At 43.4% G+C, this 23,411-nt stretch overlaps 1 long non-coding RNA gene across 2 annotated transcripts in view; it reads right to left on the reverse strand.

The window, feature by feature from the left end:
- Nucleotides 1-1,055: 1,055 nt before the first annotated feature.
- Nucleotides 1,056-23,411, reverse strand: part of LOC122465779 — a 33,583-nt gene continuing 11,227 nt past the window's right edge. For both annotated transcript variants that reach the window (XR_006290824.1, XR_006290823.1), the window contains 3 exons: nt 8,020-8,131; nt 2,957-3,010; nt 1,056-1,616 (listed from right to left, as the gene is read on the reverse strand). This is a non-coding gene — a long non-coding RNA (uncharacterized LOC122465779). The remainder of the gene's footprint in view (nt 1,617-2,956; nt 3,011-8,019; nt 8,132-23,411) is intronic.

The following is a 23,411-nucleotide window of genomic DNA, read 5'->3' on the forward strand; positions in this document are numbered from 1 at the left end:
TATTCAACATGGGGGCATACCATGGATTTATACAGAGGCAATATGATATTTTCTTTCTTATTATTTATCCCTTTCCTAATGATTCCCAACATTCTGTTTGCTTTTTTGACTACAGGTGCACACTGAATGAATGTTTTCAGAGAACTATCCAGAATGACTCCAAGATCTCTTTCTTGAGTGGTAACAGTTAATTTAGACCCCATCATTTTATATGTATAGTTGGGATCATGTTTTCCAATGTGCATTACTTTACATTTATCAACATTGAGTTTCATCTGCCATTTTGTTGCCGAGTCACCCAGTTTTGTGAGGTCACTTTGCAATGCTTCACCGTCTGCTTTGGACGTAACTATCTTGAGTAGTTTTGTATCATCTGCAAATTTTACCACCTCACTGTTTATCCACTTATCCAGATCATTTATGAATACGTTATGATTTCTCTAAACCCCCTAATCCTACGGTTACTAGTTTTTGATGCTTCTAAACAAAATTTAAGGTAAAACTGAATACACACCCTTTACATGTTAGTCACAAGAACATTTGGTTCCAATTTTGCCTGGGCTTTGTTTAGGTGCATGAGAGAAACAGAAGGTGAAGGGACTCTGGTAGTGGAAAAACTCTGCAGGGCTTGTGCCTGCATTCTGCTATCCAGGATTTTATATTGGCACCCATCACTGTACAGTAGTATCAGGGCCTGTGCAAATGAGGAAGGGCACAGGAGGTGAGCTAGGACAACCTTCTCCCCTGCATTAGACTGGGAAGTTGGCCGGGGCAGAGGGATGCATAGGTTGCACCATCTTTAAGAATGGTATGAAGGCTTTAGCCCCTTGGAGCTGAAAAACTGGGGCTTAATGTCAATGTCAACATTTCACCTTTGAGCTCTTTGTGTAATTCAGGTTCTGCAATGAAGCCCCTACTTAGTGCCTTCACTCAAACCTCCATGCTACAATTATGGGTCAAGTCTCCTAAGGCAATTAAGGGCGTATTATCCCAGACATTCCAACACAAGTGAGAGAAACAAAATCAAGGAAAGGAACTTTCATTTGTTTAACCATGTTCATTTATTTTAACACTTAATATCAAAAAGGATTGACTGAAACCAGGTGACTGGTCACATTTGTAAGTCAACACAATATGCATGAGAGAGAGAGAGAGAGCGAGCGTGCGCGAGAATACTCCCAGGGTCTCTAGTCATGCAAACTCATCTAACCTTACAGATAAAGTGGAGTCAATACTTATAGATGAAACCTCCAAGAAAAATCCATGCTGCAGGGCATAATTCAATTGAAGGCCAACCAAGTCAGTATTGAACCAATGCCTTCATGTGGTTGAAAACAGAGCTATGGTTCTCATTGCAATTTTTATGCAAACCTATTTTGATTATTAAATCATGCATTTCTAAAGTATCTATTCCTGTAGAGCCTGGCATAAATTCCAGCTCCAGTCCACCTTTGAGTTCTCTTCAGCTATGATATTCTTCACTTCCTCTCGACTCCTGTCATACGTTAGTGGCACAGGATGCCGTCATCTCTCTCTGTTGCAAAGTGGATTTCAGCGGTCGGTGATTGAGTGCTGGGTGAGCAACCCAGAGATGCAGAATATTGATGGATGGTCTGCTGTAAAGACAATATAATTTTGATTAGAGAGAGATCTTCAGCCCATTCACACATTGAAGTCAATGTAAGGTGATCAAGATTTGGCCCCTGGAGACAGATATATGGGGCCTGATTCGGATCACATATCACCATAATCAAGAGTTACACCAGCGTAAGACAAGCACTCAAACATCAGGCCCTTGCAATTTATCAAGGTTTTGGGGATGCTTCAATGGTCAAAAGCACTTGTGACAGGGGACACTTATCTCCTGTGAGCGCCTCCATTCGCTTAGGTGCAAACCTGCACTCTCTCTCTGCTCCTGGCTTCTCCTTTCAGCTATTAACCTCATCAGGTGGGTCTTCAGTAGCCCAGCCCTCCAGCTAAGTCACACAAAGTCTAACACATGAAGGGACCGCTTCCGGGGTAAAATATCCAACAGGGCCTATCTGTGTGCCCTTCTTAAAGTCTTTACCCCTGTCTCTGGGCTCAGTCCTCAGCCCCTTCTGGACTAGCTTTATGTCCATGCCTGCCCTGTTATAAAGGAGTGCCCCCAGGGCTTTCTCTAGGGAGACTCCTTGCCTAATCGGTTCTTATTGCCTCTGCTCTCCAGCCAGGTCACTCCAAGTTCAGAACCCTACCCGAGGTAACAAAGTTCAACCAATGCTTGGCCCTCTTCAGGGTCTTCAGCCCCATCCTAGAGCCCTTGAAACTCCAGTTCTATGCTTGGCTTCTACAAGAAACTTGTCCCCTTCTGGGGACTTTGGCAACTCTGCCTGTGGCTGGTGGGGGGAGCCAGGCCCATCCCCAACCCAGGGACCCTACAAATAGCAGCCACATGCTGCCTCCTTTAACTCCGCTGCTGCTGCTATTCCCTGAGCCACTTACCACATAGCACCTTCCTCTTCACCCTGGGTGAACCTCAGGGTTCTCGGTCTGTTCCCTGCTTAGGCCTGGGAGAGACCCTGCTCCTTTTCTCCATTGAAGTCAATGGCAAAGCTCCCACCAATGTCCCTGGGACCAGGATTTCACCCTGAGTTTATTGCACAAGTGGTTCACTCAAGCAACACAGCCTGTTTTTCAAAAAGCTGGTCGGGTCAGCATTTTGTGTTTATGGCGACGTTCTGTATAGATTTACTTTAGTTGCAAACTCCAACTGTTTCTTATAAACAAGCTCGGACTTCATGATAGCACTTCCGGCCAAGTGAGCATCTTCTGGGAACACGCAGCATTTAATAAACAGTAGGTAAACACTCACTTGGGTTTGTATCCAAAGTAAACACGAACAAATGCATGTGCAATAATGATCAGAAGGCTGCTGCAGCCATTCCTTGGCAGTTATATTTTCATGCTGCATATTTACCTGTGTAATCAGGCCTTGTCTTCCACCTTCCACATCATTATACTGATGAAGAACCTTTAATAAAATGGGGACACGGTCACAGTGCATGGTGTAGCTGCACAACTTTTTATACTGTGTATCTGGCAAGCCATACAGACGACAGGAGAGGAAAGAACAGGACTTCCCTGAAAGTCAGGCTACAGTGTACATTAATACCTTTCCCAAAGAGGAGGAAAAACATGTACTTTTGGGACTGACTGATCTGAGAACAGGGATGTATGTTACAGAATATGTAACTGTCCTGTCATTCTGTTTTCTGTGGACTGGACCTAGTAGAATCCCTGCTTAGGGGCATATTTGAGGTAGCTGCCATCCTGTGCACCATCTCTGGGACAGACTGTTACAAAGTGAGTCACCATGCACCCTCTCTTTTATGAAGCCTCTTTGTTCTTTGTTTTCCTTCATCTAGACTGAGAAATCACACTTTGCTCACTGAGCGGGACAGACTAGAGGCAAGTATTAGAAAACACAGCATTAGCCATTTAAAAATGACCAAAAGTCACTATGTCCAATAAATCAATATTATTCCTGAATAATTTACTCATCGGTAAATCTCCTCTTAAGAATCAGAGACCCGGATTGAGATTTTCAAAGCAAAATGTCTCAAAGCTGGACATTTAGGCATATATCTTCCATTAATTTTAACAGCAGATAAGTGTCTGAATCCCTTAGACTGCTTGGAAAATTTCAACCCTGGTTTCTTTCTCAGTTCTCTCTAGGCTACATCCTTTTTTTCAAGTCATTGTTGATATAGAGGCATTATGAACATTTCATTCAGGTTAATGTTAGCATGCTCTTCGGTCTAACTCACCTATTGTAGTTTACAGTGTTGTAGCTGTGCTGGTCTGGGATATTACAGAAATAAGGTGTGTGAGGTACAGTGTTCCCTTTAATTTTTCCCACCCATGTGCGGAATGAATTTTTTTATGTGCACCAATATGGGGGTGATGTATGACACATCACCTTCATTATGGTGCACATAACAAAATTCATGTGGTGGGGGTGGGGCCGAGGGGTTCTCAGTGTGGGAGAGGATTCAGGGCTAGGGCAGAGGGTGGGGGTGCAGGAGTGTGAGGGCTCTGGCTGGGGGTGCAGGCTCTGGGGTGGGGCCAGGGAGGAGGGGCTCAGGGCTGGGGCAGAGGGTTGGGGCCAGGGATGAGGGGTTTGGGGTACAGGAGGGTGCTCAGGGGCTGTGGCGGAGAAAGAACTCCCCTCAGCTCTCTCTCCCCGCAGCAGCACCTTGGCTGGGGGCGGGGCTGGGGATGCGGGAGAAGTGCCCCTTCCCTGGGCTGCTCCAGCCGTGCCTGGGGCTGGGCCGCGGCAGTTCCAGGCCGCAACAGAGAGGAAGCCGGTGGAGGGGCACCCTGTACGCAGCGGATCCGGGCCACTCTGGCTGTGCCAAGTTGGTGGTCAGGCTAGGTTGGGGCTGGACAAGGGGCGCCGCTTGTCCAGCCACTACCTGGCCACGACATGTCCCCAGACAGGTTCCCCGAGCGCCTGCGTGGCACTAAATAGGCTGCTGCGTGGCCGCACAGCTTCCAGGGAGCTTAGGAGAGATAATATCTTATATTGCACCAACTTCTGTTAGCAAAAGAGCTCTGTGAAAGCTTGAAAGCTTGTCTCTTTCACCAACAGAAGTTTGTCTCAAAAAAAATATTACCTCACCCACCTTGTCTCACTTATTGTAGCACACTTATTCTAGATAATGATGACGGCAATTATTCATTACTAGAGCTTTGCAAAGTTTTTGGTCCAAAAATGAAGATTTGGGGGGCACTGAAACGTTTAGTGAATTCACGTTGGTTTCACCAAATGTTTTGTTTAAAAACACAATTTAAAAAAAACTTTTGTTTCAACATTTTAAAACAAAAGGTTTCAATTTTTTGGTTTGAAAGAATTTTCATTTCAAAATATCCTTTCATTTTTTTAACAATTCAAAAATCTATAAAAATGTTTGAAATCAAAATGGAACATTTCAGTTTTGTCAATTTTTTTTTTTTTTTTTTTTTTACTTAAAACAATTTTTTTCTTCAACTTTTCAATTTGCTGAAAGTTTTGAAATTTTTCATTTTCTGTCTAGCCTGAAATCATTTTTACTTCAACTTTTCAAAATTGCCAGGGAACCAAAAAATCTCTTATTCTACTCGGCACATTGGCTTTTCCATTCTCCAGTCTGCTCATGGTTATGAATTGCTTGGTACATATTTACTTGGACTTAGTCACTGCATACTAATAGACAGGCTGCATTTCTGTAAAAACATTCATTCCTTCCATCTCCAGAGAAAATCACAAAATATAGACCTCAAACATAAGTCGACTTTTTTGGCTTGAAAGCTTGTATGCTGCAAATTAGCTTCTGATCTAATAAAGAGTGTCACATTCTATGCTGGCTTTATCCATAAAATTGTTAAGTCTTGTCAATTACTGAGCTGCCTTTCATTTATTGCACTGCTTCCCAGCCAGCATTGTTAAAGTACCATAAATTCACCGAAAAAATCCCAGTTCTACAGAGAGGTTATAATGGTCTCAACATGCATACAAAAAACTTGACAATCATTAAGGAGCTCCATCATGCTGACTACAATTACTTCCTTTTTGTTCTGTGTTTATACAGCACCTAGCACAATGGGGTCCAGGTCCAAGAATTTGGGCTCCTAGGTGTTACCAAAATACATGTAATTCAGAATATGTCTATATAAAAAGTATTGAAAGCCCTCATAGCCCCTTTTTATTGCTAACTGGTTTTCTTGTTACATTTTTGTACTTAAGCTGTACATCGTATTTTGGTGCTGGACTGCAGGGTATTTAGATAGGAGCCCCAAACAAAATTTTAGACCTGAATAGCCTGATTCTAAAAGACACAAAGATAGTTGTAAGAGAAATGGATGGCATTGTGGGTGGAGTGGAACTGATATGACAAGAGATTCACTAATCAAGATTTAAGTACCAGCAATAATTTTAAAGAGTGCTTCTTATGTGTGCACATCTGAAATATGCTACAGGAGTTAAAGAGTATTCTTAATAATAATTTTGGGGACTAGAAGTCAGAGGCTAAACAAAATCTGCTGAAAAATAAAGGGGCTGCTGTTTGTTAAACAAAAGAGGTACAAAACAGCCACTGGATTTACTACTGTTGCTTTCCCCTCCTGTGTTTTAACCTGTAGGGCCAGGGCCTCTAAGGAGAGCTTAATTCCATATGAAACAGACACAACTCTGTCCTGCCTTTATGAACCGAAAATCACGAGTACAGTATTATCTCTGCACAGGTCAGAAACAAAAAGGAGATATACAATAAGCCAGCAGGAGTCAAGCAACATGTGAAGTAAGGAAACATCTGAAGCAGGAAAAAAGGCTTCCCCTTCATAAAGACTGTGTACACTGTTTAATCTAATGGTGTTTACAAATGCTGGAAATATGCCCACGCTGAGCCCTGCAGTTCAAGTTGAAGCTTTCGTAATTTTCATGACAGGAGACTAAATTAAACCCCAGCAGACTTACCCTAATTCAGCATTGTCAACTCTCATCCTTGTATTGTGAGTGTCATGATATTTGGTGTTTTTCCTTAAAGCTTCTGGAACTGTGATTACATGAAAATCTCAGCTTTCATTTTTTAAAAAGTATGGTGAGAAAAGTGTGGAGACATAACCCATGTGCACCCTAAAGGCTCGAAAACCAAAAGGAAAATAAAAGAACCCAAAAAGTGTATTATTTAAAAAAAAAACCTCCTGATTTTTAAGCCAATCTCTTGCTTTTGGGGGGAGCCTGTCTCCTGAATCTTGAATACTTGAGGCTGATAATGTTGCTAGTTCTGAATTCTAACATTCCTACATGACAGAAAAGGGAGGGAATTTCTGGATCCAAACTTCCTGTAACTTCTGGAGGTGTTCAGATCCAGGGGTTTGGTTCATGCCCATATGTAAAAGCTGGCAACTGGTCTTAAAGGTTAGCTTTAACTTTGTCTTTGGACAAAGATGGAAATCTTGCCAGAATAGGCTCCCTTATTAAGCTGGAAAGACCATAAAAGAGCCTCTCTCTTGGCACTTCAGCATCTCCTCTCCCTGATCCAGCTAGAATGTGGAAATGCAGATGTGTGGGGAAAGTGAACAATATTTAAAAAATGCACAAACAAAAACCCTAGAATGTTGTGAACTTCAAAAGAGCGTTTAGGTCTAATTTAGGGCAAACATTTGGGGTGAATTGTTTTCTTTTATCAGAATTAATTTAGCTGTTCTTAGGTTCATGGGCATAGTAGTTGATTATAACAGAGGCAAACAGCAAGAAGAGCCTCTGTAGGAAATCTTTCTGAAAGGGCATTAACATTAGCTTGCAGCTGGAATAGAATTAGATGAGGAAGACCAAAGGCATAGTTAAAGCTAACCTTAAGGCTCCTTGCCAGTTTTGCAGCAGCTGAGCATGTCTGAAGAGGAGACAGAGAACAATGGAGAGTCATTACAGATAGGAAATGTTGTGACGAAAGAGAGACCTTGCGATAAGCATAAAATGTGTCCAATAGATACTTAGACCAAATAAAAATCTCACGCTCACAGAAAGTTCCTGGGCTTAAAAAGTTCTGTCTGTTCAGATATTAAAAGCTTAACTTGCTTCTTTCTAAGACGGGCCCAAGCCAAAAACCCGATCCAAAACAATTCTGAACTCTGAGATAATTTGGATCCACTGTCCACGATTTTTGAATATTTGGGGTTGGCAGTGCTGCAGCAGACCAATAATAATCTTTAATCAAAAGAACAAAACCCCATCCATGTTAGCTGATTTCTAAGAAATGTTTCTTGAACATGGTAGAGGCAAATTAAAGATTTTGTTTCACGTGCTAATATAGTGGCCTCCACAACCACCAGTCCAACCTAAACTTGTACCAAAATTGCAATCATCTAATCACTGGAGCAGGATTCAGCAGATGTTTCTGTTTCTGCTAGCAAAACGGTATGATGGGATTTTCCTCTACACAATGGCAGCACATCAAATTCCCTACACCAAGTGCTATTTAGGGGAATGAGAAAGCTCACCAGCTCATCCTGACTGTGCTGGTGTTACAGCTGATTTTCAAGAAATCCCCCTAAGTACAGTACTGTTTGTTAGTCAACTGTCTTCTCTTAAACTGCATGCAGAAGTTTATAGCTGAAAAACACACAACAAATGCTGATTAGCCGGAAATAATCCATCTACGCCAAGTTTACCAGAAGGAAGATTTCATAGTTGGCTATTTTTAAAGAATTAGACGCATATAACCTCTTGTTTTAAATCTGCTGCCTATTCATTTTGTTTGGTGACCCCTTGTTATGAGAAGGAGTACATAACACTTCCTTATTTACTTTCTCCACACCAGTCAGGATTTTATAGACTTCTATAATATCCCCCCTTAGACGTCTCTTTTCCCAACTGAAAAGTCCCAGTCTTATTAACCTCTTCTCACATGGAAGCTGTTCCATACCCCTAATCATTTTTGTTGCCATCTTTGGGCTTTTTTCAATTCTATATATCTTTTTTGAGATGGGATGACCATATCTTCATGCAGTATTCAACATGGGGGCATACCATGGATTTATACAGAGGCAATATGATATTTTCTTTCTTATTATTTATCCCTTTCCTAATGATTTCCAACATTCTGTTCGCTTTTTTTTGACTACAGGTGCACACTGAATGAATGTTTTCAGAGAACTATCCACAATGACTCCAAGATCTCTTTCTTGAGTGGTAACAGTTAATTTAGACCCCATCATTTTATATGTATGGTTGGGATCATGTTTTCCCATGTGCATTACTTTACATTTATCAACATTGAGTTTCATCTGCCATTTTGTTGCCGAGTCACCCAGTTTTGTGAGGTCCCTTTGTAATGCTTCACTGTCTGCTTTGGACGTAACTATTTTGAGTAGTTTTGTATCATGGGCAAATTTTACCACCTCACTGTTTATCCACTTATCCAGATCATTTATGAATACGTTGAATAGTACTGGTCCCAGCATAGACCCTTGAGGGACACCACTATTTACCTCTCTCCATTTTCTGTGGTGGCTGAGAAAAAGTCAAAGAGAAGGTTACAGGTTTGTTATTTCTCTGTTTACTTCCTGTTCCCGAAATAAGCAGGGACAGACAAAGCAGAAACATGAGTGAAAGTGATGCAGTTTCAAAGTTGGAGCTGTACAGACTGAGGCAGCAGAAAAAGAGAAAGATCACCATCAAATCTTGGAGCTAATAGAGTTGGAGATGAAGAAAAAAGAAAAGAAAATGTCAGAAGCAAGCTGATGAGTTAGCACATCAGCAGGCCCTCAACCTGAAAACCCAGGAAAGAAAGAGAGCGAAAGCACCAATTGGACTTGCTAGAAAAGCAGAACGAGAAACCTCCCACACCATTGATTCCCACTGCTCCAAAAATCTACAAATGGGAACAATTGTGTCCTGCATACTTGTAGGATCATATTAAAGAAGTTCTGTATTAAAATAAAAAATGAGTTTGATTCCCCATAGTTTAAATTCCAGGGTATTACTAATTAAGAGGTCTCTTGGTTTTTGGTACTGTTTCTCTCCCTCTGTGTGTGAAACTTGCAAGCTGCTAATTGTGTTAGTACATTCTAAGACAGAGTCTGTTCTCAAACCAATTCTTTGTAACAACAACTACTCACACAGAGAGAGACTCAAAGCAATACTCTGTAACAATAGAAACAGCACCCAGAGACTCCCCGCCCTTTCGTTGTATTCATCTCGCTTTGTTAACAATTGTGATTAAAATAGAGATAGAGGATGTATGTGGATGGATGCTTGGTGTGGATAATAACTGAATGATCAGGGAGGTGCCAGCCTAAGAATCCAGTGTCCATCGGCTGAAGAAGGCGTCAAGTGGAAATAACCAGAGGACCCCCCGGAGGGCAGACTGGAATCCACCCAACAGCCTCAAGAATGGGAGAACCAAAGAACAAGATAACATCTGGCAGCATGGAGCCGTCAGGAATGTGCCATCTGCTGATTGATTCAGCAACAGCATAATGAAGCAATTCCCATAGACTGGCATAGGAAGAAATTCCTATAAAAATGGACTCTAGAAAGTGAGAATTTTGGGGTCTGATTCTGCAAACCAACTTCCAGGAGCATCAGATGTGCATCTGACAAGGCCCTGCTCCCTCCTCATGTCCAGGCCACCTGGCCAGTGGCTTGGCATGAGCAACTCTAAGGCTGGTAACTATGATAACAACCTTGCAGAACCTGTGTGTGTGTATGAATGAATGTGTGAATAAATATGACATTGAATGGAATGTTATAGCTATAACTAACTGCTTACTATGATTCTTTCTGTATTCACAATAAATGTGGTATTTTGCCTTTTCCCCTTTAATAAGATCCTGCTGGTTTTTATTTTATTGGTATAACATACTAAGGACAGACTATGTGGCAGACTATTTCACTACTTTTGAGAGGCTGTGTGTGATTCAGATTCCTGATCACAAGAGAATTCCCACTTTGGTTGCAAATTTAACTGGTAAATTTCTGGATATATTCAATAAAATGCCAATTGGGGATGCTTTAGATTATTCTAAATTCAAAGAAACAGTTTTAAATGATTTCACATTATATGTTTCAGGGGTAGAGTAAAATTTAGGAATCTTACAAGGGGTATGAATAATGGGGAATATGTGAACAAAATGAAAGATTTGATGGGAAAAATGGGTAGGGGGAAAAGGGGTTTCAAGTTTTGAAGAAATGTTTGACCCTGTTGCTCAGGAGCATTTCCTAAGCATATGTAAAGATGACGTGAAACAGCTTCTATGGGACAAAAATGTGAAAACCATGGATGACATGGTGTCTCTGGCTGATGCCTTTGAGCAGACCCAGGCATCGACTGAGACTAAATCACAGAAAGAGGGTTTAAGCCTGGTTGGAAGCAGGGCTCCAGTTTTACCCCTTGGAAGAAAGAGGGTGACTGGGAGGCTGGACACTCACTTCCCCCAAACCATTCCTCTCATCCCATCCCAAATCTCCTGCGAAAACAGAAGAGCCCAAAAGGTGTTATCACTGTAATTCCACTGATCACCTGAGGAACAAATTCCCTGTGCTTGGAAGAAACAAGCAACAAATAGCCCATGTGAATTCTGCTGTCCTCAACACAGAAACCTCTCAGGTACCTGTCACTTATCACTTGGTTTTGTGAGATTAGCCTCTGCAGAACCAGATATGGAGCACAGTAAGGTTGTCAGGGTTAATGGCAGGGAATGCTTAGGATGGAAGGATACAGGAGCTCCAATTTCTCTGGTTAAGCAGAGTGTGGCCGCAGATGCCAACATATTACCTGATCAAATGGCAGAAATTGTAGATGTGGGCAGAACCACATTCCCTATGCCACTAGCTTGAATTCATGTGGTGTGGGAAGATTTGGAAAGTGTTTTGACTATGGGGGTGATAGAACACCTAGTTGACATGAAGAAAAGGAGTACTAGTGGCACCTTAGAGACTAACCAATTTATTTGAGCATAAGCTTTCGTGAGCTACAGCTCACTTCATCGGATGCATACTGTGGAAAGTGTAGAAGATCTTTTTATACACACAAAGCATGAAAAAATACCTCCCCCCACCCCACTCTCCTGCTGGTAATAGCTTATCTAAAGTGATCACTCTCCTTACAATGTGTGTGATAATCAAGGTGGGCCATTTCCAGCACAAATCCAGGGTTTAACAAGAACGTCTGAGGCATAAAAATGCCTCATAAAAATGTTGGCATACTGTGGGGCCATGCGGGTACCCATAGCAGTGCCGCTGATTTGAAGGTATACATTGTCCCCAAATGTAAAATAGTTATGGGTAAGGAAAAAGTCACAAAGTTCAGCCACCAGGTTAGCCGTGACATTATTGGGGATAGTGTTCTTGACGGCTTGTAGTCCATCTTTGTGTGGAATGTTGGTGTAGAGGGCTTCTACATCCATAGTGGCCAGGATGGTGTTATCAGGAAGATCACCGATGGATTGTAGTTTTCTCAGGAAGTCAGTGGTGTCTCGAAGGTAGCTGGGAGTGCTGGTAGCGTAGGGCCTGAGGAGGGAGTCTACATAGCCAGACAATCCTGCTGTCAGGGTGCCAATGCCTGAGATGATGGGGCGCCCAGGATTTCCAGATTTATGGATCTTGGGTAGTAGATAGAATATCCCAGGTCGGGGTTCCAGGGGTGTGTCTGTGCAGATTTGATCTTGTGCTTTTTCAGGGAGTTTCTTGAGCAAATGCTGTAGTTTCTTTTGGTAACTCTCAGTGGGATCAGAGGGTAATGGCTTGTAGAAAGTGGTGGCTGAACTTTGTGACTTTGTCCTTACCCATAACTATTTTACATTTGGGGACAATGTATACCTTCAAATCAGCGGCACTGCTATGGGTACCCGCATGGCCCCACAGTATGCCAAAATTTTTATGGCTGACTTAGAACAACGCTTCCTCAGCTCTCGTCCCTTAATGCCACTACTCTACTTGCGCTATATTGATGACATCTTCATCTGGACCCATGGAAAAGAAGCCCTTGAGGAATTCCACCATGATTTCAACAATTTCCATCCCACCATCAACCTCAGCCTGGACCAGTTCACATAAGAGATCCACTTCCTGGACACTACAGTGCTAATAAACGATGGTCACATAAACACCACCCTATACCGGAAACCTACTGACCGCTATTCCTACCTACATGCCTCCAGCTTTCACCCTGACCACACCACACGGATCCATTGTCTACAGCCAAGCTCTGCGATACAACCGCATTTGCTCCAACCCCTCAGACAGAGACAAACACCTACAAGATCTCTATCAAGCATTCTTACAACTACAATACCCACCTGCGGAAGTGAAGAAACAGATTGATAGAGCCAGAAGAGTTCCCAGAAGTCACCTACTACAGGACAGGCCTAACAAAGAAAATAACAGAACGCCACTAGCCGTCACCTTCAGCCCCCAACTAAAACCCCTCCAAAGCATTATTAAGGATCTACAACCTATCCTGAAGGATGACCCAACACTCTCACAAATCTTGGGAGACGGGCCAGTCCTTGCCTACAGACAGCCCCCCAACCTGAAGCAAATACTCACCAGCAACCACATACCACACAACAGAACCACTAACCCAGGAACCTATCCTTGCAACAAAGCCCGTTGCCAACTGTGCCCACATATCTATTCAGGGGACACCATCATAGGGCCTAATAACATCAGCCACACTATCAGAGGCTTGTTCACCTGCACATCCACCAATGTGATATATGCCATCATATGCCAGCAATGCCCCTCTGCCAAGTACATTGGTCAAACTGGACAGTCTCTACGTAAAAGAATAAATGGACACAAATCAGATGTCAAGAATTATAACATTCATAAACCAGTCGGAGAACACTTCAATCTCTCTGGTCACGCGATTACAGACATGAAAGTTGCGATATTACAACAAAAAAACTTCAAATCCAGACTCCAGCGAGAGATTGTTGAATTGGAATTCATTTGCAAATTGGATACAATTAACTTAGGCTTGAATAGAGACTGGGAGTGGCTAAGTCATTATGCAAGGTAACCTATTTCCCCTTGTTTTTTCCTACCCCCCCACCCCAGACGTTCTTGTTAAACCCTGGATTTGTGCTGGAAATGGCTCACCTTGATTATCATACACATTGTAAGGAGAGCGATCACTTTAGATAAGCTATTACCAGCAGGAGAGTGGGGTAGGGGGAGGTATTTTTTCATGCTTTGTGTGTATAAAAAGATCTTCTACACTTTCCACAATATGCATCCGATGAAGTGAGCTGTAGCTCACGAAAGCTTATGCTCAAATAAATTGGTTAGTCTCTAAGGTGCCACAAGTACTCCTTTTCTTTTTGCGAATACAGACTAACATGGCTTTTACTCTGAAACCTAGTTGACATGCTTCTTGGAAATGATTTTTTAGGTGTAGCTCAAGTTGTTAAGGTATTTGCCTGCAGCAATAAGGAGTATTATGCTGGGACCACTGAGGAAAAGGGTAAAGTCCCAGGAACTGCTGAAGAAAGAGGGAAAGTCTCTTTGATTCCTCTGCAGCAGGTGGAAGCAGCATGCTTCCAGGAATGGGGGAGGATGAGCCCAGCTCCCATACTGCAGCTGTAGGCAACAGCACATTAGGGTATTGAATAAACCAGACTGTCCAAGCAGAAGGTGTGGTATGATAAAAATACCTGGAAACGCCTCCCTATTGTGAAATATTTGGTGTTATTGTTAAATCTTATGATAAAAAGTTATATGCTAATGGTAAACTTTGCCAAATTCTTTGTCATACTGATGGTAAATCCTATGAGAAGATGTAACATGCATGATTTTTGGGAAAAGCTTTTGGACATGCTAGGAGTAGTAAATAAAAACCCACCCTGTGTTAAGAAGCCATGTTGTTACCCGTCAGTTCTGTGTTCTTGGGGAACCAGGGCACAGTACCAACCACCTGTCCAACTCATGAAGAACACCTCCCCGCCCCAGCCTCTGCTTGAATCAAAACCGATCAGAAGAAAGACTTACAAAAAGCAATGAAAAGGCAGTGGGGAACACACCTAAAGCCCTCCGGATAAAGGTGACAGGATTAAGGAAACTCCCATGGCCTCATTTGCATTGAAGATGGGACAGAGAGGCATCTCCATTAGCATACAGAAAGGAGAACAGAAATTCCAAGGCAAGAACCGCACAGAACTCTGGGACCAAAAAAAAGCAGGGAAGCACTGCATAGTGGGGAAATCTCTGCTCCAAATGTTAATGAACCCATGCCTGCACACACCCAGCTCAGTAGTTATCAGACCAATTCTAGTAATACATCCTTTATTGGTATCCAAAATACTGAAGCTGCCTAATTGCATTGTGAGCTCCCTCGAAGGAACACCGCCCATAGCCAGGAATGATCAGCTCCTATTGTCTAGCCTGAACAAAACGACTTTGGTATACTCCCTTGAGCCATCAGGTTACCCATAAACAAATCTCTTGTTCTCCCTTGAACCATTGTTCTGTCCCTACAAAAACTGCTACCCATGCTCAAATAAGTGCTTTGATTCCTGGATCCAAAATCTTCATCAGTTCCATTGGGACTTCATCTTCTCCTGACTGATCGTGCTGGGGGCTCTGCCTGTCTGCAGCACTCCAGACCCTTAGCTACCATCACCCTCAGCTACCTGGGACCCCCAATCGATTCAAGCTTCACGGAGCGGTGAGAACCCATCTCTCTCTCTCTCTCTCTCAGTGTAGCCTTCTGACCCTGACGTGTGTGATCAGTTATAGTTTTCTAAACTTGACTTTTATAATCAAAGTTAAGTTAGATTTAATATAACTGTTTTGTTTGTTTGGCTCCCCTTGTATGGTTATTACCTGGCAATAAAGAACTTTCATGGTTAAGCTGGTTGCTTCTCTCTCTCTCATATGATACAAAGAGATGCTTTCTAGCAACCCAAACATGATACATTTGCTAACTTTTGAAATTACCAGACTGATCCACAAAGTGTTAAAAGGTACACAGAAGTTTGCAAGAGCACATGGGAGTAACACAACAATGTTTAGCAACGCTTGGTAGTTGTATGGTCAAACCCTAAAGAGGACCTTGGGCACACTCCCTCCACATTAGTCAGTGACTAACAGTCCTGCAGTAAACCATCAACAGCGGATATAATAGAGCCTCCCCTGGCACTGCCACGGCTGCCGGACCCCCGGTTGCTGAGTTTGGGGGGCAAGTTTTTGCTTTATTATGCCCCATGCAGGTTCTGGGGCAGCTGAGGAGGTGGGATGTGCTATTCAGCTTCCCAGGTTCATCAGTAATCTCCCTGGACTCCAGAGAGATTACTGAGGAACCCAAGAAGCTGAGTAGCACATCCCACCTCCTCAGCCGCCCCAGAACCTGCCTGGGGCATACCAAAAGCTTCTTTCCCCAGAGCGGCTTGGGGTCTTGGGACGGGAGGGGAGGCGTGGTGCAGCTGCGACTGGCCCGGGGATCCTCCGGGCAGGTAGGGGGCGAGTCTTGGGGCTTTGGCTAGACTGGGAATCCTATGGGGGAGGGGGGGAGAGAGAGAGAGCATTCGGGCCTCCAGCCAGCCCGGGGTTCTTCTCGGGGCTCCAGCTACAGGGGGGTGGATGCAGGAGGCAGGGGCGGAGCTGGGGGCTAGCCTCCCTGAAGGGGGGGTCCACCCGCCACCAATGCCATAAACTAAGGCGGGAGGTGTGTCCTGGCTGTGGACGTCTGTCTATGTAAGTGCAGCACCTGCCAGAGGTTTGTGGCTTGGCACGGCATCACCGTGTGAGGGGGATACCGCAGGACAGAGACCTCAGCAGTCCCACGGTCCAGGTTGCACGCCAGAGACCCCGTCACAGGCTGGTAATGGGATATGGAACCTTTTTGTCTGTTGGATTCCAATCCAAATGGTAACTAAACGTTAGTATTATTAATACTGCACTCGTTCCCAAAGGTCACAGTCAGGACCCCATTATCAAAGGCACCATACAAATAAATAGGAATATATTAAATTCAGCCTCTGATACCTGCATTGAAGAGAATTCTGTGGTCTGCATTCTGAAAAAGGTCAATCTAGATGATCATAATGATCTTTTCTGGACTTGAGATCTATGGGCCTGAGTCTCATTTACAGTACTGCAACATAAAGAGGACTTAATGTAAATGGGAATCCTGTGTAAAACCGTGTTTTTGTTCTGTGTTTGTATTGCGCCTAGCACAATGGGGGTCATGATCCATAACTAGGGCTCCAAGGGCTACGGTAATACAAATAATAATAAATGAGAATCAGGTTCTATGAATCTACAGTTCTTGCCCTGGTGAATTTGCAATCAAATTTGAGACAAATGCAGAAAAGGAATTGTAACAAATAATAGGATGAGGGCAACGTTAGTAAGATTATGTGGTCACCGACATTTGCAATGTGAACAGCCTCTAACTAGTTATTTCCAACTGTCCTATGGTTAAGCTGCCACCATACTTTGGTGGCCAGGGTGAAGTAAGCCCTAATTCAGTTCCGCTGGACAGGATACAAAAACACATTGCGAAAACCAGTGCTGCAATGTAGACAGATGTTCCAGTGTCCAAAACTATAGATCTAGCCTAGACAACGATCCATCCCCCACCATGCACACATACTGCATCACAAACCACAATTTCTAACGGTTTTTATATATTCTTGTGACATGCAGGAGATGAGCTACGTCTTTGATGCAAGCCTGCAAAAGTGCTGCTGAACTAGTAAGCAGTTTTGCCTTATTCACAGAGGCAAAGGTTTGAACTTTTTACACAGCAGGGCAGAGCTATTGTTGTTCGTGAATTGTGCTCAATCTGAACACTTCTCAGATGTATTTTTATTCTGTCAGTGGGGCTGAAATGTTGGGGTTACTCATATAACTGATTATCTGGATTTTAACAGCATCTTATTACAGAGGATCTCAGGAAATAACTTTCTAGCCCTTTTCTATATGAAGAGCCTAGAAAATGCAACCAGTATAAACCAATGACTACCACTGAGAGCAGTTGGGCTCTGCTTCTGCAGGACTCAGAAGCAGGGAGGATCTGAACATCCTGGCTACACACACTCTTTATGTAAAATGGCTTGGCTAGGTTTGGATGCATGTCAGCCGGCCTCATGCAAGGTGTTATGATAATGGTGGACAGGAATCTGTACTGGGGAAAAGGAGGACGACCCCCCCCCCCACACACACACACCCCGTTTTGCAGTCCCCACCCCAAAACACTAAAGCAATGTTTATCTGAGGAAATAGTCAGTCCTCTATGGGACTGGGTCACCTACGTCTCATTAAAATTGCAGCAGGATTATGTAGGTAGAATATAATTACCCCAGTTGGAATTTGGCCAGGACACCAGGATTGTTAACACACCCGCTTTAGTGGGGCTCACCATGGAACCTTTAATTCTCACAAGTGATCAGGGCCTCTGTTTTATGGATACCCTGAAAGGCAGTCTCTCCAGCAGCCTGAGTTTCCATGTTGGGGGCTGGCCATGAAGGGCCTGATCCAGTTCCCACTGAAGTCAATGGCATTCTTTCTATTGACTTTAATGGGAGTCAGCATCAGAGTCAGCACTAGTACTTGGACAGAGCTGGCCAAGAAACAAGTTTTTCCCTCTGGAGAAAATTTTTCTGTTCCGCATCGGGATGAAACAAACCAAAAAGTGCGGGGCTCAGAGCAGTCTCCCCGGTGTACCCTACCCAAGGGACAGCTCTGGCTGTGACAGATTCAGTCTGGGATGGTTCAAGGATATTCAAGATTCATGTGGAGCCACTCTGTTGGAAAACAAATGATTACATAGGAGAGGCCTCCTTCACCTTAGAGCACCCCTTTCCCAGGGGCATTTCCTCTTCTTCATTACCCATTTCTCTAACCTGTTGGCGGTCTTCTGTCTCAAGCGAGCAGCCAAGGGGTTTTTTTCAAAGCTATTTTTACTTCCCTTATCTCACTAATGATCCCTACCAAAAGCCCTTTCATGCAGGCACAATATTCCTCTAAAATCTTTACTTTTAAGGCACAACTCTAACTCCTTATTTCACGGTCCTACAGTTATTCTAAGCATGATTCTTAACTTAAAAGTTACAGGACATTACCAAATATTCTATGAGAGAGGGACCTCACTAAAGGAGCTTAGTCTGAAAAAGGAAGAGACCGTTTGCTCAGGTCTGTGCCTCAGTTTCCCCACTCTGCAGCAACTACTCAACAAGTACCACATGATTAGGGTCACATGCTGCCCGCATTCCTCCACCAATTTGTTACCAGATTTGCCATTACTTTGGGGTTCACTCATTTGTTAGGGTTACTCTTCTGTAATTCTATCAGCCTACTGATTGTTTCACTTGTGTTCTCATACAGAGCTCTACTTCTCCCATCTGCAAGTTCCCTCCCAATGGAGCTATTCTGCAGAATCTAGGTTCCCCAGGGCTGGGTTCTTCCAGCCCCAGAATCAGATGAACACACACACACACTCACACATGTTAACAGAACACCTCTGAGAGGACCAGGTTAATCAGCACTCCCAAGCTGACCCCTTATATGTTCCTGGACTCAGCAGGCTGGGTCGAGCAGCATTTCCAAGCTGACACCCTCATATGTCCCAGGTTCAGCACATCCCTATCCCCACTTTCACGTTACAATTGTTCTGGTAGTAACCCACTTGATGAGCAAACCCCCCAGGATTTTTGTGTGCTGCAGGGATCTTTAGCTTAGGTACAAACAGTGTTGCTGCAAAGCGAATAGGGAAGCCAAAACACACCCTCAAAAGGAGAGAGAGAAAGAAACAACCAGCTTAACCATGAGAGTTATTTACTGCCAGGTAATAACCATACAAGGGGAGCCAAACAAACAAAACAGTTATATTAAATCTAACTTAACTTTGATTTTAAAAGTCAGGTTTAGAAAACTATAACTGATCACACAGGGTCAGGGTCAGAAGGCTACACACAGAGAGAGAGAGAGCGCGAGCGAACGAGAGATGGGTTCTCACCACTCCATGAAGCTTGAATTGATTGGGGGTCCCAGGTGGTGATGGTAGCTGAGGGTCCGGAGTGCTGCAGACAGGCAGAGCCCCCAGCATGATCAGTCAGGAGAAGATGAAGTCCCAATGGAACTGATGAAGATTTTGGATCCAGGAATCAAAGCATTTACTTGAGCATGGGTAGCAGTTTTTGTAGGGACAGAACAATGGTTCAAGGGAGAAAACAAGATTTGTTTATGGGTAACCTGATGGCTCAAGGGAGTATACCAAAGTCGTTTTGTTCAGGCTAGACAATAGGAGCTGATCATTCCTGGCTATGGGCGGTGTTCCTTTGAGGGAGCTCACAATGCAATTAGGCAGCTTCAGTATTTTGGATACCAATAAAGGATGTATTACTAGAATTGGTCTGATAACTACTGAGCTGGGTGTGTGCAGGCGTGGGTTCATTAACATTTGGAGCAGAGATTTCCCCATCATGCAGTGCTTCCCTGCTTTTTTTTGGTCCCAGAGTTCTGAGCGGTTCTTGCCTTGGAATTTCTGTTCTCCATTCTGTATGCTAATGGAGATGCCTCTCTGTCCCATCTTTGCTGCAAATGAGGCTGTGGGAGTTTCCTTAATCCCGTCACCCTTGTCTGAGGAGTTTAGGTGCATCTCCCACTGCCTTTTCATTGCTTTTTGTAAGTCTTTCTTCTGATTGGCTTTGGTACAAGCAGAGGCGGGGGGGGGGCGGTCCTTCATGAGTCAGACAAGTTGGATTCTGTGACCTGGTTCCCCAAGAACACAGAGCTGACTGGTGTTAGGGGCTTATTCCTTCACCCACTTACTTCCCTCGTCCTTCTCGCATGAACATAGAGCAACAATACCCTAAGTCCAAAGGTGCAAACAATTTGATGTTTATTGGGGTGAACTTCCAGCAAGCATGATTCCAGTTTCCTTCCTTAGTGTCTCCCTTCCCAGCTCTGACACCACAGAGCCTTACCTGTGTCACTGTTCCCATTCCCCCACTTAGCAAAACAGGATTCCAATTTCCCCACCCCCATTTCCCCCACCCGCACACGTCCTGATTGACTGCAGACTATATAATAAAACTTGAGTTCTGCTTAGCTATACCTTAACCAATCATTTTACTGAAATTTAACAAATCAATCCTAACATATTGTAACATGGATTATTTAACCAATTATATCCCACCACCTTAATTAGTTTAGACCCAGCAAAAATTAATTATACAGCAGACAAACAATCACAGAACCAGACAGAGACCATGCCAATAAACAATAGCAAAGTGGGAACTATAATGACAAAACAATACAGAAGTGAGGATTTCACATCCCAGCTCTTGATAAGTGAGTTCTTGCCAGACAGGATGCTATCAAATTAAGTTTCCTTTTACATTTTCTAGGCACTTCCCTTTCTCTGGAGGCGACAGAAATATAATCCTGTCCTGATAATGCCTAACAGCCCAATAGCACCTTCTTTCAATGTGACTAGTTTGGAATGTGATGATGTGACCGGTCACTTCCCAGCTTATGGCTGCCTCTGCTGCTTAGCCAAAGGCTTTATACAGTCAGACAGTGATTTTGATTCTCTCTTTTATACCTCTAAAACTAGCTAAGTGATAAGAATACACCTAAATTAGAGTATAGGCCTTTACAGACAGGCCTGAATATCTATATCCTAACAACTGGTAACAAGTCCCCGCTGTTGATGGGGTGCTTGTGCCAAGCAAGTATCCCTATCACATCCTTACTCAGTGGTGCCAGGTTTGATCTTCAATCCACTGCAGCCGCCGCATCAGTCGCTGGATCCAGCAAACCAGCAGAACCAGACCAATTGCTAGTATAATTTGGAAACTGATCATCACCATAATGGGGTGAAGCCTGATATTTAAAAGACCTGTTGCACTGGGGCTTCACCCAAGCAAAGTCTCCCACCGAGAGTGATGGCCTGTGTTTTTAACTGCAGCTGCTAGCCTAGAGATCTCCTGGTTGTGGTGTTGAATCTCGAGTTTGCCATTCTCCCCCAAAGTTCAAAGCTTCTGCAGCTCGGTTTGTAAGGAGGGATGAGTTAATAGTTCCTTAATGGCAGTGAGACCCATTCCCAGTCAAATGGGGGAAATCTCCTTGTAGAGCTCAGGATACGCTTTCAAATGTTGTACAGTCCATATAGGCACAATAAACTTAATATTACAACTAACAATAGTGGTTACATTACAGAAACAGCGATTAACTAAGGCGCCATGGGTTGAATCCAATGTTCATTAATTAATACAATATTACATCTCATTTTTATACACACACACACACACACACACACGCTTTACCAACATAGATAAAAACAGACCCCTTTTCCTGGATAACATCAAAGGAACAGCGAGACTTATTCCCAGGTTGTGGGAAGAAGCATTCATCATGTTCCTCCAATGCTTGGTCTTCACAGATATAGCCCAAACCTTCTTTTCTCCTACACCCCTTTACATTTCTATGTTCCACACATTATCTGTCTGCCAGGCCCAAGTGTTAGGATCTCTGGAGTACATTATTGAGTTATTATTAATCTGTAATCCCAGTGGGACTACTGGGTAGATTACTCTAATTTCTTTGCCTGTTGCAGTTATGAGGAATAACTGCAAGCTTTGCTGGTGTTGATTGTACAAAGCGTTAACTAGTCTTCACCAAGGCCGGAGGACTAATTTTTTTTCTCCATTACATGGGGCTCAATCGAGTTGATTGCCTCCCTGGGAATTTGTCCTGCTATGGCTTGACAAATTATTTCCATGATTATATTCTGGGTGAGAGCCTGAGTTTGCTCACATGCTGAGGTCAATGAAACATTATTCTGGAGGGACTGTACGTCAGGCATTATTAACTATTTTTTTTAACGAGTCTTTCCCACCCAGGAAATACCTTACTTATTAACTGCTGTTCCGTACTTAACTGTTCCACAGATGATGTTAATGGGGTTTTCATCTTTTCTCTATTTTCAGTGGCATATGATAGTTTATTAGCCAGAACTTTTATGTTTGCAGCATTAACTAAAGAGATTCCTGTTCCTACAGGTGCAATCCAATCACTTATTTCCCTTTTTACTCTATTAACATTGTCGGCCCCCTGCCACATTCTTACCCATTCATCCCAACCCTTATGGCTAGTTCCAATCAAGGAAGTGCATACAGGTGCAATGTGAGAGATTTTCATGCCTTCTCAGTGAATTTGAACCTCCTTCAGAGAAGTATGAGGTTGAAGAATCAAATGTTCTTGTTGATCCAAATTCAACACATGGGGTCCTGAAATTGGGGCTCTTAAATGTCGGAGGGGAGCGAGGTTTGTGATCAGAGGGTCAAAATTTAAAACTGTTTTTTGTTGTTGGCCCGGTTCCATTCTGTACAATCTGGACTCATGGAATTCCTCCGAAATGGAAATGTGCCCACAGAATTTAAACCACATTGTTGGTATGAGTTTGCCACAATGTGTGCCCTTTAATGGAACTACCCAGTCTGGGGGACCTTGCTGAATCGGGTCATGTCCAGCTAAAGTCCAGTTCAGCAGTTCCCAGTTTACGGGATGCCCGAGCCCGGCTGCGCTCCTCCCACCCCACCCCGTCCTAGTACTTAGAATTAAAACTCAATATTGGATGCATTTTTATAAAATGAACCATAGCAACTTTGGGGGCAGGGACAAGCTGATGTGGAGAACAAGGACAGCAGGATCTGGGGAAGAGTGGAAAATGGCAGCATTGCACAGGTTAATAGGAGAGGAGGGTAGACTGAGTTAGTTCATAAGTTACAGAGACAAGGGAAAGAACAGGTTTAATTTACATGCTGAAAAAAATGCCAGAAACCACTGGAGACTTGTCTGCTCTAGGGATTCCATTGATACTAACAACGTTGCACTTGGAGAAGTGGAAGCATAACAGGGAATACTTTGGTAAAATCATGAA

Source organism: Chelonia mydas, chromosome 5, assembly GCF_015237465.2.
Source record: "Chelonia mydas isolate rCheMyd1 chromosome 5, rCheMyd1.pri.v2, whole genome shotgun sequence".
In the NCBI taxonomy this organism is placed as follows: Eukaryota; Metazoa; Chordata; order Testudines; family Cheloniidae; genus Chelonia; species Chelonia mydas.